This window comes from Fundulus heteroclitus, chromosome 19, assembly GCF_011125445.2.
Source record: "Fundulus heteroclitus isolate FHET01 chromosome 19, MU-UCD_Fhet_4.1, whole genome shotgun sequence".
Taxonomy (NCBI): Eukaryota; Metazoa; Chordata; class Actinopteri; order Cyprinodontiformes; family Fundulidae; genus Fundulus; species Fundulus heteroclitus.
In genome coordinates, this window is record NC_046379.1 from 32,724,311 (window position 1) to 32,739,954 (window position 15,644).

Below are 15,644 nucleotides of genomic sequence, written 5' to 3' on the forward strand. Positions count from 1 at the left end.
TTGATAAGTATGAACTCCCATTCAGCCATTAATTTATTTTTTATTTTTTAAGCATAATGTACCTGGGTTTTGTTGTGCTGCAGTTTTCTCTATAGCTTATTACTAATTTCACTCTGGGGTAACAGTTATACTCAAGCTCGGCATTTGACTAATTTCTTTTGTGTAAGCAAATGACGGAATAAATTGGTAGTGTATTAGTTCATAAGATCTCTATCTGTGCCACCTGTTTGGTTTTCAAGAACATGGAACATGCTTAATACATCCATTCATTTTCTTCATGTTTATCCCTTATGGGGTCGCGAGGGGTGCTGGTGACTATCTCCAGCTGTCAATGGGTGAGAGGCGGGGCGGAATATGCTTAATGTAGTTGGGAAATTTTTTGATTGCACTTGATTACCATGAACACTGATAAGTTTTTTCAGGTTTTTTTTAGCTATCAGGCTCCTCTTCTGTTGAACCAACTCCCACTTTTGGTTTGTGAGGCAGACACCCTGTCTACTTTTAAGAGTAGGCTTAAAACTTTCGATTTTGACAGAGCTTATACTTAGAGTGGCTTAGGTTACCCTGAGATATCTCTGTAGTTATGGCATAAGGATGGATGGCATCAGGGTCTATTTCTCTCACTCTGCTGAGTTCTCCTACTGTTCTCCAATTTGCATTGCTTGATTGTTATTTCATTTTTTACCTTTTTGTCTTTTTTTTTTCTTCATAGTAGGTACACCTGGTCTAGCATTTGGTTAGCTGTGACATCATCCAGGGAAGACAGATCACCCGTTATTACCTCCAACCGTAGGCTTCTATTTTAAAATCTCTTGTTTCAAGATGGTCATTTAGGCCCTCCTCCTTTGATTGGCACCTGTTTTGACCAACTGTGTAGATCCACAGAGACAATGTTATTCACCATAGCTCATTTCTCAAAACCCTCCCTCCTCCTATTTTGAGGTACGTTGCTTGCACCAGTCAGTTAAGAGCTTGTTGCGACATCTGGAGATGCAGCCAATGAAATTACTGTCACGTGGATGACATGGAATCCATTAGCAGTTTAACCAAAATGTGCCAGTGAAGAAGCTGTATAAATAATTTCAACATTTTTTGAAGTTACTGATCGTCTAATTTCTGTACATAATAAATGTGGGAGTTTGCCAATCTCGGACTGCGGAGATCTTTGCTGGGTCATTAATGATCTGGTTTGTTGAGATAATGGACCCAAGGAATGAGGTAGTGGTTTAGTGGTAGTCACACTTTTCGGGCAATTCTGGAAAAGGCGGAGAAGTTCGGACCTGATGTGACTCTTGTGGGTTTGCAGAACTTTGGAGAAAATCAAATTAATGTCCACCATGTCTCAGAGCACCTTATCAAAGATGATATTTGATAAGGTTATTAAAGATAACCCCTTTTATCCTAGAATGAAAACCACACAACACAAGTTTTAGACATTTCTATAGAAAAGGACAGAGGATACCCAAACGGAGAACTACACTCCCTTAAAGTTTAGGAACGTCTGCACCGGGTCATCTCTGTCCTTCTGTCTTTATTATCACACATCAAAGAGGGGGTCAGGAGGGTTGGGTCAGAAGGTTTCAGGAATTTACAGCATGGGGGTTGTAAGGGTCAGGAGGTTAAAAGCAAAGAAGGAAACAATTGGAATTGCAGATGGTGATTTCTCACCAGCTTCATGCACAGCTGGATAAGGGAGACATTCCTTATCTGAGAGAACCATTTGTTATTCCTGCTTAAGGGTAAATATAACAAAACCTTCCTGAAAGCAAACTCTTAAAACAAATCAAATACCTGTAACTTGATAGAAATAATATGATTACATTCACATTTCCCCAACATTTCCCCCCTTTTAATCATTTTATTGAAAGCTTAACTTAACCTACTTCAAATATTCTTTTCTTGCATTCTGCATTTTCAATGAGACTGTCAATTTGTTAAACATTTAACAAGGGAAAAGTTAAACTACAGGTTGTATTTCTTCAAGAGGGATTTGTGAAAGCATTTGATATTGAAATACTACACTTCCCATAGTTTTAGCAATCATAGACTTTAGGCATGGGATTACACAAGCAGTAAAAACACAAATAATAATAAGAACAATAATAATAGGTGTCATTATTTTCAGCAAGAGATGCCACCACGATCCTGAAAAGAACCAAGAGAGAAAGTTCATACTTAGAGGAACAACATCCTGGGAAATTGCTTGTTGCAGATTCTTCAAAGCAGACATAGCTTCAGTAATATGAGTTTCATTTGCATCAGAAATGTATGTACAGCAGGAAATTCCAATCATTACACATACGCCATCTTGGCTAGCAGTTTACATGTCCAAAAACATTCTGTTTTACAGTACCATTAAACGCATTTCACTTGTTTGTTTTGTCCTTTGTTGATGTCCATCGTCATGTTCACCAAGGTCTTCATTCTACATCCAGTGTCTCAATCAACAGCATAGATTTACCAACTCCAAACCACGGGAACGTGAAAGTCCTATTTTATTCGCTGTGCTCCAGTGCTTATGTTCAGTGGGAACGTTGGAACCCCACATGGGATCATGGGGCTGGAAAACTGAGCTGGAGCTGAGTTCTCTTCTCCTCCTATTAGCGGGATGATGGTCCTTCACAGCCTGAGCTGAGATGATGATAGTGTGGTCAGAAATAAACACAGGTGCAAGGGCTGTCCTCAGGAAACACGTTCCGTCTCCTGCCGGCATGCTCTTAGCATACAGTGTGGGTTGTCTGGTGGATTTAGGCATCACTGAGCATATGTAGCAGTTACTCATGTTCTTCTCTTCAGCCAACATCGTCACATACATCTGCCACAAATTGTCTGGGTGATGGTCTGGGAGATTTCCCAGCCAAATTTTCATGGCAGCCATTTTTGCTAGGTTAGCAGAGATGTTAATTTTACCCAGGACTCTAAAGAACAGTTGATTTCTTCACCGACGTTGAGACGAGTGGCCCCTTTGAAGTCGGACTTCCCCACTGTTCCAACCTTTAGGCACTTAACACTCTCTGTAACTTACAGTGGCTGAGGTGAATCCAGGATGGCCTTTTAGCAATCTTCACAGCTGTTGGCGTGGTCAGGAGCTCTTGGTATGGTCCTTCCCACCTTTGGCTCGCCCAGTCCTTCCTTCTGATGATTTTGATGAACACCCAGTCTCCTGGTCTCACTGCTTGTGGATCCTGTGGAGACAAAGGTTCTCCTGGCAGTAAATTTGCATTGGACAGTTCTTTAGACTGCAACATTTCTTTCATTTAGTCTGCTAGAGTTTTTTCTTCCTCATCAGGTGGCGTCTGTATTGTGAACTGTGGTAATTTATATGGTCTGCCATATATTATTTCAAACGGAGTCAAACCACTGCTCGTTGGAGTTATTCTCATGTACAGTTTTACTAGGTCCAGACATTCTGGCCATGGCCTCTTTGTTTCTTCCATGTACTTTTTAAGCCTGAATTTAAATGTCCCATTTGTCCTTTTCACAAGTTCTGCACTTTGTGGCACGGTGTGTTTCTTTAAGGTTATCTGTAACCTGCTTGCCAGTTTGCTGAATCACCTGATTGACAAAATGAGGACAATTTTCACTGTAAATTTTCTGTGGGATTCCAAACCTTTGCATATAGCTTTTAGCTACTGTCAGTGCATCTGTTTGCTTTGCTGGAACTATTTCAACCCATTTTGAAAATGCATCAATCATTACCAAACAGTATTTGTAAGGGCCACTTTGTCAGTTCAATAAAATCCATATGCATCACTTCAAAAGGTTCCTTTTGTTCTGGAAACCTTCACTGTTCTGATATAAAATTAACCTGAGGGTAATTTTTAACACAAATCTTACATGCTTTACAAAAAAATATTTTTTTTGTATGAATTAAATCCTATGAATTAAATCCATATGTTGCTGTATTATACTTATCCCTCCCTTTTTGAGACATGGAAATTGCCCATGGCTCAAAAGAGCTGCTGCTTGGACTAAGCTTTTAGGGAGAACTGCTCTATCACAAACTATAGAATCCTTCTGATTCATTGTTGCTACATTTTTTACCCACATTTGTTTTTCTACAGTTGGCGCTGTTTGTCTAATTAACAACACTTCTAGAACAATGATTTGCTCTGTTTTTTGCTTTAGGTAAATATCAGAAAGACCAAATTGTAATACATCTACTACATGGGGGTCTAGTGGTTGAATGAAACCAGACCACTTCAGCTGAACCTGCAACAGCCATGGTAGTTGCTCAAACTGCTTGCAGACATGGGGGTAGTGCTGCTGCTTAAGGTTTGAGCTTATCACCACGGGGCTGTAAACAACACAGAAGTCGTAAAACTAGAGCTAAGACAGTTGCTGAGATAAGCTTTACTTTTAGCTTTGTGAATTGCTGCTCTACTTTTAAGGTCCACTGGATTGTGTCTGACATGGCCATCGGCATGTCATGAATAAGATTTAAGAGAAGCTAAGTTTTCTCTACATAATGTCGAATCCAAGCTCTTCAGTAATTACACAATCCTAAAAAAGACATCATTTGTTTTTTAGGCTCACTTACTATAACAATTCTTCACTTCCTGTATCTTTTTACCTTCTTCTGAGATAACATGGCCTGTAACAGACTCATTTCTGCACCCACTGTATTTTATCTTTGCTAACTTTGTTTCCCATTTTAGCCAAAATGATGTAGCAGCTGTTTTAAATGCAATTAGAAAGCCACCTATGTACATTAATACTTTATTTCCATGTTTTGGATTAAAGCTATTTAAGCATGTTAAAATAGCCTGGATGAAAATTGTACAACGGTCTACAAATCCCTGTGGCAGGCGTGTCTACGTATATTTTTTCTCTTTCTTGTAAGTAAAATCAAACCAAAACCGGGAATCTAGACATGGTCTAATTATTTCTGCATCCAATGAAATGTTTATAATTGCCATTATACCCTCCTGTTCTTCATATAGTAGCCCGTACTGTTTTATCCGCGGCCTAAACTTTAATTTAGGAATTATTTTAACTGGTTCTACAGTTGTCAATAATCCTACATCAGTTGGTCCTGTAGACTCAAAGCACTGCTGAAAATCAGACGGTCTTTCTGCAGCTTTTAAACGCGGGCCTGTGTCTCTCCACTACTCTTTACTGGTCTTAAACAATGACAAAAAATGTCCCATGGTAAGCCATACAATTTTTGCATCTGTGTAGAAAGCATAACAGTAACTGCTGCAAATTAACTCCCATCTGTGTACATATTTTGTGTAGCGACAATTGTAGTTTCCTGTTTCAGAAACTGTTTTTCAAACTTTTCATCTGGGGTTAAGCACACATTCATAGTGGTTTGTAGATCAGCTAACCGAGTTTCATCCTCTGGGTTTAACAATGTGCTTCTAGCATTTTGCATAAGTTTGCTTTTCTTTTTTATTTGGAGCAGAGACGGTAAGCATAGTGCATAAAACACAGGAGGATTTTGTTGCAGCGACATTTCATGTTCTACACGGACAGCTTTCATTCCATCCTGCGTTGGGAAAACTGCAATGCCTAATTGTTCCATTAAATCCCATCCTAACAGATTAACGGGGCAAGTTGGTGACATTACTACAGGAGCATACAACCTTTCTTCCTGTTTGAACCGGCTGTCCATTAATTGTAAGCATGTATGGTTTTTCTTTTAATGCATTTAATAGCTCCCATGCTCCATACACATCTACTGTTTTAAAGGCTCTGGATCCCCATTTTCTCTAGGCCCTTAGTCACATTTTATATGAAGAACCGCCCCTGTGGCCTCCTTCCCGTCCCCGCAGATGAGGTGCTTGTATCTGATTGGGATATTCCCTGGACCAAATGGTCGGGTGACCCACAATTCCTGCACCCCCCATCTGGTTTTACCGATTTGGGCTGAAAGCCCCCTCGGTCGCTAGGACCGCCCCTGCCTCCTCGGAAACCTCCTCGACGCTGTCGAGGGGTCCAGTGGCTTGGAAAGAAAATATTTCGTCTGGGTCACATGAAGGATCTACCCAGCAAATGTGTCCCCCCCCCCAGACGCACCACCTCCTTTTTTAGCGTGTTTCTCGGCGTGACGCACATAGGCCTATTCCATAACTATGGTTACGTTAGACGTTATCGGTGTAACTAAGTGTTTTTTTTTATCCACACAGATATATGCGGCTGGAAACCTTACTTTAACAAATATAAGTATTTTTATTGTTTTATGGATCCCAAATTTCCAATTATCCGCCCTCCTGCGAAAACTGCTCCCGCGGCGTCTGCTACTGTTCCTCATTTACGCGTCATGTTCAAATATTCCACCTTGTGGGGTTCTGCCTGTATAATTCGCCCTTACTTTTTCCTAATGTTTTCCCACTGACGACTGTAAGGCTTGTCCGAACTCATGCCCATTTAAATTATATGAGTTATAAATTCCCTCCATGTCTTGGATCCATAATTCTGGATCTTCCTGCGGAGAAATTACACATTCTACAGTCTTTCTAGCTTCCTTTAACAACCAGGGATGGAAAACCGGGATTGTTTGAGGCTGCTGAGCTCCTATATTAGGATTTGCGACCTGCACCATAGGACATAATCCTTTGGACGGTCTGTAGATAACGAATGATCTGATTTAATCAGTCCATCCAGGTCTGGGTACAGACTTAAAATATCCCTGGGGGGGTTAAGAGATTATATGGTGGTGGTCTGCCTTCTTCAGTTGCTACCATTGTTTGCGTTACTTTAGTATTGTTCTGGCGAGTTCTTTTTTATTTAGAGCCTAATTTTGTGGGAGATCAACAGGTGTTGGGGGAGGTTGTCAGCCGGACGCGGCGGCGCTGCAGTCGCCACCGTTCCATCAGCCAACCCAACCCCTCCTGCTGCACGGGGCTGTCTCCCCGCTTATCCGGGGTCGGGTCGCGGGGGCAGCAGCTTCAGTAGGGAGGCCCAGACGTCCCTCTCCCCAGCCACTTGGGCCAGCTCCTCAGGAGGAACCCCAAGGCGTTCCCAGGCCAGCCGGGAGACATAGTCCCTCCAGCGTGCCCCTGGGCCTCCTCCCGGTGGGACGTGCCCGGAACACCTCTCCAGGGAGGCGTCCAGGAGGCATCCTGACCAGATGCCCGAGCCACCTCAACTGGCTCCTCTCGACGTGGAGGAGCAGCGGCTCTACTCTGAGTCCTCCCCGGATGACTGAGCTCCTCACCCTATCTCTAAGGGAGAGCCCAGACACACTACGGAGAAAACTCATTTCAGCCGCTTGTATCCAGGATCTCGTTCTTTCGGTCACGACCCAAAGCTCGTGACCATAGATGAGGGTAGGAACGTAGATCGACCGGTAAATCGAGAGCTTCGCCTTTTGGCTCAGCTCTCTCTTCACCACAATGGATCGGTACAGCGCCCGCTTCACAGCAGACGCTGCACCAATCCGCCTGTCGATCTCCCGCTCCATCTTCCCCTCATTCGTGAACAAGACCCCAAGATACTTGAACTCCTCCACTAGGGGCAGGACATCCTCCCCAACCCGGAGAAGGCACTCTACCCTTTTCCGGTTCAAGACCATGGTCTCGGATTTGGAGGCACTGATTTTCATCCCGGCCACTTCGCACTCGGCTGCGAACCGCTCCAGTGAGAGCTGTAGATCACGCCCTGATGAAGCCAATAAGACCACGTCATCCGCGAATAGCAGAGACGCAATCCTAAGGCCACCAAAGTGGATCCCCTCAACACCTTGGCTGCGCCTAGAAATTCTGTCCATAAAAGTTATGAACAGAATCGGTGACAAAGGGCAGCCTTGGCGGAGTCCAACTCTCACCGGAAACGAGTCCGACTTACTGCCGGCAATGCGGACCAGACTCTGACACCGGTCGTACAGAGACCTGACAGCCCTTATTAAAGGGTCCGGTACTCTATACTCCCGGAGTACCCCCCACAGGATCCCCCGGGGGACACGGTCGAATGCCTTCTCCAGATCCACAAAGCACATGTAGACTGGTTGGGCAAACTCCCATGCCCCCTCAAGAATCCTGCTGAGGGTATAGAGCTGGTCCAGTGTTCCACGGCCAGGACGAAAACCACACTGCTCTTCCTGAATCCGAGATTCGACTATCCGACGGACCCTCCTTTCCAGAACCCCTGAATAGACCTTACCAGGGAGGCTTAAGAGTGTGATTCCTCTGTAGTTGGAACACACCCTCCGGTCCCCCTTTTTAAATAGGGGGACCACCACCCCAGTCTGCCAATCCAGGGGAACTGCCCCCGATGTCCACGCAATGCTGCAGAGCCGCGTTAACCAACACAGCCCCACAACATCCAGAGCCTTAAGGTACTCAGGGCGAATCTCATCCACCCCCGGGGCCTTGCCACCGAGGAGCTTTTTAACAACCTCGGCAACCTCAGCACCAGAGATGAGAGAACCCGACCCAGAGTCCTCAGGCTCTGCTTCCTCAATGGAAGACGTGTTGGTGGGATTAAGGAGGTCTTCGAAGTATTCCGCCCACCGACGCACGACGTCCCGAGTCGAGGTCAGCAGCACACCACCCCCACTGTAAACAGTGTTGGTACTGCACTGCTTCCCCCTCCTGAGACGCCGGATGGTGGACCAGAATCGCTTCGAAGCCGTACGGAAGTCTTTCTCCATGGCCTCTCCGAACTCTTCCCACGCCCGAGTTTTTGCCTCGGCGACCTGCCGAGCCGCCTGCCGCTTCGACTGCTGGTACACATCAGCTGCTTCCGGAGTCCCACAGGCCAAAAAAGCCCGATAGGACTCCTTCTTCAGCTTGACGGCTTCCCTCACCGCTGGTGTCCACCAGCGGGTTCGAGGGTTGCCGCCACGACATGCACCGACAACCTTGCGGCCACAGCTTCGACTAGCCGCCTCAGCAATAGAGGCGTGGAACATGGTCCATTCAGACTCAATGTCCCCCGCCTCCCTCGGGACGTGTTTAAAGTTCTCCCGGAGGTGGGAGTTAAAGCTCCGCCTCACAGGGGGCTCCGCCAGACGTTCCCAGCAAACCCTCACAGTGCGTTTGGGCCTGCCCGGTCGGACCGGCTTCCTCCCCCGCCATCGGAGCCAACTCACCACCAGGTAGTGGTCGGTGGAGAGCTCCGCCCCTCTCTTCACCCGAGTGTCCAAGACATGCGGCCGCAGGTCAGATGAAACGACAACAAAGTCGATCATTGAACTGCGACCTAGGGTGTCCTGGTGCCAAGAGCACATATGGACACCCTTATGCTTGAACATGGTGTTTGTGATGGACAATCCATGACGAGCACAGAAGTCCAACAACAAAACACCACTCGAGTTCAGATCAGGTGGGCCATTCCTCCCAACCACGCCCCTCCAGGTCCCACTGTCATTGCCCACGTGAGCGTTGAAGTCCCCCAGCAAAACGAGGGAGTCCCCAGGAGGGGCACTCTCCAGTACCCCTTCCAAGGACTCCAAAAAGGGTGGGTAATCTGAACTGCTGTTTGGCGCATAAGCGCAAACAACAGTCAGAACCCGTCCCCCCACACGAATGCGGAGGGAGGCCACCCTCTCGTTCACCGGGGAAAACCCCAACGTGCAGGCACCGAGATGGGGGGCAACAAGTATGCCAACCCCAGCTCGGCGCCTCTCACCATGGGCAACTCCAGAGTGGAAGAATGTCCAGCCCCTCTCAAGGAGACTGGTTCCGGAGCCAGAGCGGTGCGTCGAGGTGAGTCCGACTATCTCTAGTCGGAACCTCTCAACCTCGCGCACAAGCTCAGGCTCCTTCCCCACCAGAGAGGTGACATTCCACGTCCCAAGAGCCAGCTTCTGCAGCCGAGGATCGGAACGCCAAGGTCCCCGCCCTCCACTGCTACCCGTTGCACATTGCACCCGACCCCTTTGGCCCCTCCGACAGGTGGTGAGCCCATCGGAAGGGGGACCCACGTCGCCTCTTCGGGCTGAGCCCGGCCGGGCTCCATGGGCAAAAGCCTGGCCACCAGACGCTCGCCAACGTGCCCCACCTCCAGGCCTGGCTCCAGAGTGGGGCCCCGGTGACCCGCGTCTGGGCGAGGGAACACGAGGTCCCTGCCTATTTTGTGCTTGAATTAAATTACAGCGCGCAACGTGAAGCCCTTATATAGCTATAAATATATCTATATACATACATACACACACACATACACACACACATTTTTTATTCCCCCCCCCTTTTTTTTCTTAGCTCTTATTTTTAGCCGGCACACAACGTTTTTCTATTGATTCACCTTCAACACGCCATCTATTTTATACTTCTCCTTCCACTTCTCCAAGTACTTTTTTGATATTAAGAAATATATATGATAATATTTATTGCATTAACATTTTAAATTTACTTGGATACACAAACTTTTCATCCGCTCTGGGATTTCCCTTTCTACTTTGTCCTGAACCCATCCTAATTACTTTTGCGTTGTGTTTATCTACCTTCCAGGACCTTAATCCTGATTTTTTTTTCCTTTTAAGCTACCGTTCAGGACTTTAACCTGAGTTTTTTTTAGCTACCTTTAATTCTATGACGGACTGAAAACCGGTCGTATTGCTTCGAGGGACTTAAACCTCTCGATTTTTTTTTAATCACCCGTTACAAGGGACTAAAACCGCTTGCACAACTGTTCGGGGAACTTTTAATCACCCAAAACCCTGAACGACGGACTTTAACCGGTCGTTTAAAACTTACTTGCTGTGGTGTGTTTTTCTCCCGGTCGGATCCCCTCAATCCCTCGTTGGCGAAAGGAGTTAACCTAAGACGCTGGCCCAGCGAGGAAATTACCTCCCGGGACTTTAGACAGGTCCTTGACTCAGACCACCGGTGGATTTCAGCGTGTCCGATCCTCTCGTCAGCGAGCCGATATTTTGGGATCCGCGTCACGGCACCAGGCTGATAGGGTTACTTATCCTAGAATGAAAACCACACAACACAAGTTTTAGACATTTCTATAGAAAAGGACAGAGGATACCCAAACGGAGAACTACACTCCCTTAAAGTTAAGGAACGTCTGCGACGAAATTATCACACATCAAAGAGGGGGTCAGGAGGGTTGGGTCAGAAGGTTTCAGGAATTTACAGCATGGGGGTTGTAAGGGTCAGGAGGTTAAAAGCAAAGAAGGAAACAATTGGAATTGCAGATGGTGATTTCTCACCAGCTTCATGCACAGCTGGATAAGGGAGACATTCCTTATCTGAGAGTACCATTTGTTATTTCTGCTTAAGGGTAAATACAACAAAACCTTCCTAATAGCAAACTCTTAAAACAAATCAAATACCTGTAACTTGATAGAAATAAAATGATTACATTCACATTTCCCCAACAATATTACTATTACTATTACTACTACTATTACTAAAACAATAGCATACAAGCTTAAACATGCTTGCTATTGCAATTACCTGGATAAATAAGAATTTGCACAGGGATACTAAAACCATTTGTTTGCCCAAGTGACTACTTTCACTTACAGATGACAGATTAAGATCTCGAGATGTTACTCATCATAATTCCTCTACATGATGTGGAATTTCAAAATAAAAGCCCTCCAAAACCTCTGTTAAGTCAGTTTGACCTAAGTTGCTGTCAATATTGAACGGTACGTTTTCGGTGTATACTGTCACTGCAACATGACAGTAGAACACCTCCAGATGTTACTCAACAAATATCATCCACATCGGATGTTGCCACTGTTAATATTCTGAAAGGGTAGCATGCAGCTATTGTTGAAGAAAAATGCGATCAATGTAAAACACACCTTCAGGTTCAATAAATACTTTTCTTTTGAACAGATTTGTTACTTTTAAAAATGTGAAATTGGATTATAAACATAAAACAACCGTAAATTTTATCAAAAGTCTGTGTGTGTGTGTGTGTGTGTGTGTGTGTGTGTGTGTGTGTGTGTGTGTGTGTGTAATATTTGTGTATATCACAAATATACAAAAAAGCTGGACGATGTTCTTATGCTGCAGTTCAACAAGCCCGGTATTCATAAAACTTTGCTCATCCTTTGTGATAGGGCTTCTCATACTGAAAATAAGAGACAGAATCTAACTGTTGTATCTTAAAGTCATAGGCCTACTTACCCTCGCTGATTCTAGGACATCCTTCTTTCCCAGAAAATGAGGCTTTAAGCGGTACATTCATTCAGCCAATAACAAATAAGACAAAGTTCCAAAGAGAGTGTCTTTTGTCCAAATTATAGAAAAGATCACAACAACAACAAAAATGTTCTGTGTGCTTTCTTCTTAGACTGGCTAGGATTTTTTAAATTATTATTAATGATTATTTTTCTCTGTGTATGACAAAAAATATTTTGTTTCCAATGCATTGAGAAACCTAATATACACTATATTGTATTGTATAAGTATTCACTCACCTGCCTTCGACTCTTCTGGGAAGGCTGTCCACAAGGTTTAGGAATGTGTTAATGGGAATTTTTGACCATTCTTCCAGAAACGCATTTGTGAGGTCACATACTGATGTTGTACGACAAGACCTGGCTCTCAGTCTCCACTCTATTTCATCCCAAAGGTGTTCTATCAGGTTAAGGTCAGGGCTCTGTAAAGGCCAGTGAGGTTCATCCACACCAAACTCTTCCATCCATGTCCTTATGGACCTTGCTTTGTGCTCTGGTGCTCAGTCATGTTGGAGGAGGCAGGGGCCAGCTCCAAACTGTTCCCACAAAGTTGAGAACATGGAATTGTCCAAGATGTCTTAGTCTGTGGAAACACTCAGAGCTCCTTTCACTGGAGCTAAGGGGCCAAGCCCAGCTCCTGAAAAAACACCCCACACCATAATCCCCCCTCTGCCAAACTTTACACTTGGCACAATTAAGTCAGACAAGCACCGTTCTCCTGGCAACCGCCAAACCCAGACTCGTCAATCAGATTTCCAGATGGAGAAGCGTGATTTGTCACCCCAAAGAACGTGTCTCCAACGCTTTGCGTTGCACTTGGTGATGTATGGCTTGGATGCAGCTGCTCGGCCATGGAAACCCATTCCATGAAGCTCTCTGCACTGTTCTTGAGCTAATCTCAAGACCACATGAAGTTTGGAGGTGTGTAGTGTTTGACTCTGCAGAAAGTTGGCAACCTCTACGCTCTATGCACTTCAATATCCACTGACCCCATTCCAACAGTTTACATGGCTGAGTTGCTGTCGTTCCCAAACACTTCCATTTTCTTATGATACAGCAGTTGACTCAAGAATATTTAGGAGCGAGGCAATTTGACAACTGGATTTTTTTGCCAGCTGGCATTCTATCACAGCTTCACACTGGAATTCACTGAGCTCCTGAGAGCAACCCATTCTTTTACAAATGTTTGTGAAAACAGTCTGCATGCAAAGGTTTTATACACCTGTGGCCATGGAAGTGATTGGAACACTTGATTCCAATATTTTCGATCGCGGAGAGAATACTTTTGCAATATAGTGTACGAATATAGTTATTTTGGAACAGTTTTTTATTTTGAAATTCCACATCAAATCTTAATGAGCTTTGTTGAGCAGCCTCTGGAGGTGTTCTACTGTCACGCTGAATCAAAATTTTTCACTTAAAACATAAGGGTTAGTAGCAACATTATCAGCAACTTGGGTCAAAGTGAATATATAGAGAGATTTTGAAGGGCTTTCACTTTGAAATTCCTCATCAGATGTGGATGAAATTTGTTGAGCAACATCTGGAGGTGTTCTACTGTCAGACTGAAGTGACAGTATCCCCTGAAAATGTACTGTTTAGTAGCAACATTGTCAGCAACTTATGTGAAATTGACTTAATGTAGAGATTTAATTTAGAAATTCCACATCATGTATATGGATTCATCTGAAGATCTTAATCTGTCGTCGGGAAAGTGAAAGTAGTCACTTGGAAAAAACAATTGTTTTAATATAATGTAATATATAATAATATGTGCAAATTCTCAGTTATCCGAGTCATCGCAACAGCAAGCCTGTTTAAGGCTGTTTGCTATTTTTTTCAGTATTTATTCAGGCTAAACAGTGACTTATGACCAAAATATATATTTCCATAGTCACCAGCAGGCCTGAAAAATAAAGAAATATTACATAAAGCTGTAAGAATTTATTTCAAGTAACTGATGTCTATATGTGCAACAAAACAAAGAATAGAATAGGTTGATACACGTAAAACATATTGCTTTTATTTTGGAAAGTATTCTCAGGCTTTACTACTGTAATGCATGGTGTTCGCATGACCTTCAAATCCAAGGGAGGGCTGGCATGACTGCCGTGTCCCCAGTGGCGGCTGGCTTGACCGCAGTAAACTCAGCCATGTTCATTGGAAAATCGCCTCACTTTTCTTAGAGAATATCCTCTTACTCCCCCTCTCACCTGGGACATCTGCACTGAGATTTGTATGGATGACAAGCCTTGTTTTGTTGTGTCTAAAATCATATCTGCGTTAGGTTCTTAAGACATTTTATTCTGAAAAATGTGGTGCTTTTGCAACGCATAAGTGACCACTTCCAGTCTCGGAATATGAACAAATTAGCCTATTTTTCGTTTGTTTTAAACCATTTTTAGGCCCGAGCAGCTAAGCGCTGCGAAGGCCTATTGTAACTGCAGATTTTATTATTATTATTATTATTAGGCCCGAGCAGCGAAGCGCTGCGAAGGCCTATTGTTTCTGTGTTGTTTCTTATTAGGCCCGAGCAGCTAAGCGCTGCGAAGGCCTATTGTAACTGCAGATTTTATTATTATTAGGCCCGAGCAGCTAAGCGCTGCGAAGGCCTATTGTAACTGCAGATTTTATTATTATTAGGCCCGAGCAGCTAAGCGCTGCGAAGGCCTATTGTAACTGCAGATTTTATTATTATTATTATTATTATTATTAGGCCCGAGCAGCTAAGCGCTGCGAAGGTCTATTGTAACTGCAGATTTTATTATTATTATTATTATTAGGCCCGAGCAGCTAAGCGCTGCGAAGGCCTATTGTAACTGCAGATTTTATTATTATTATTATTATTAGGCCCGAGCAGCTAAGCGCTGCGAAGGCCTATTGTAACTGCAGATTTTATTATTATTATTATTATTATTATTATTAGGCCCGAGCAGCTAAGCGCTGCGAAGGTCTATTGTAACTGCAGATTTTATTATTATTATTATTATTAGGCCCGAGCAGCTAAGCGCTGCGAAGGCCTATTGTAACTGCAGATTTTATTATTATTATTATTATTAGGCCCGAGCAGCTAAGCGCTGCGAAGGCCTATTGTAACTGCAGATTTTATTATTATTATTATTATTATTATTAGGCCCGAGCAGCTAAGCGCTGCGAAGGCCTATTGTAACTGCAGATTTTATTATTATTATTATTATTATTAGGCCCGAGCAGCTAAGCGCTGCGAAGGCCTATTGTAACTGCAGATTTTATTATTATTATTAGGCCCGAGCAGCTAAGCGCTGCGAAGGCCTATTGTAACTGCAGATTTTATTATTATTATTAGGCCCGAGCAGCTAAGCGCTGCGAAGGCCTATTGTAACTGCAGATTTTATTATTATTATTATTATTATTATTATTATTATTATTATTATTATTATTATTTATTCTTGGGACTTTTGAAACGGCTTTTTGGAGGCCTAAACATGCATGAAAACTCACCAAACTTTGCCCAAAATTGTCCCCCATGAGAAATCGCATGATTTTAGTGTAATTGAAAGCGGGCGTGGCAAAC

At 43.9% G+C, this 15,644-nt stretch overlaps 1 long non-coding RNA gene across 1 annotated transcript; it reads right to left on the bottom strand.

Annotated features, from left to right (window-relative positions):
• Positions 1-1,834: 1,834 nt before the first annotated feature.
• On the bottom strand, positions 1,835-10,702 carry LOC118567073. The gene is made up of 2 exons (XR_004933456.1): positions 10,644-10,702; positions 1,835-3,185 (listed from the first exon to the last, which is right to left on the bottom strand). It is a non-coding gene; the product is annotated as an uncharacterized LOC118567073 (long non-coding RNA).
• Between the last annotated feature and the right edge of the window lie 4,942 nt (positions 10,703-15,644).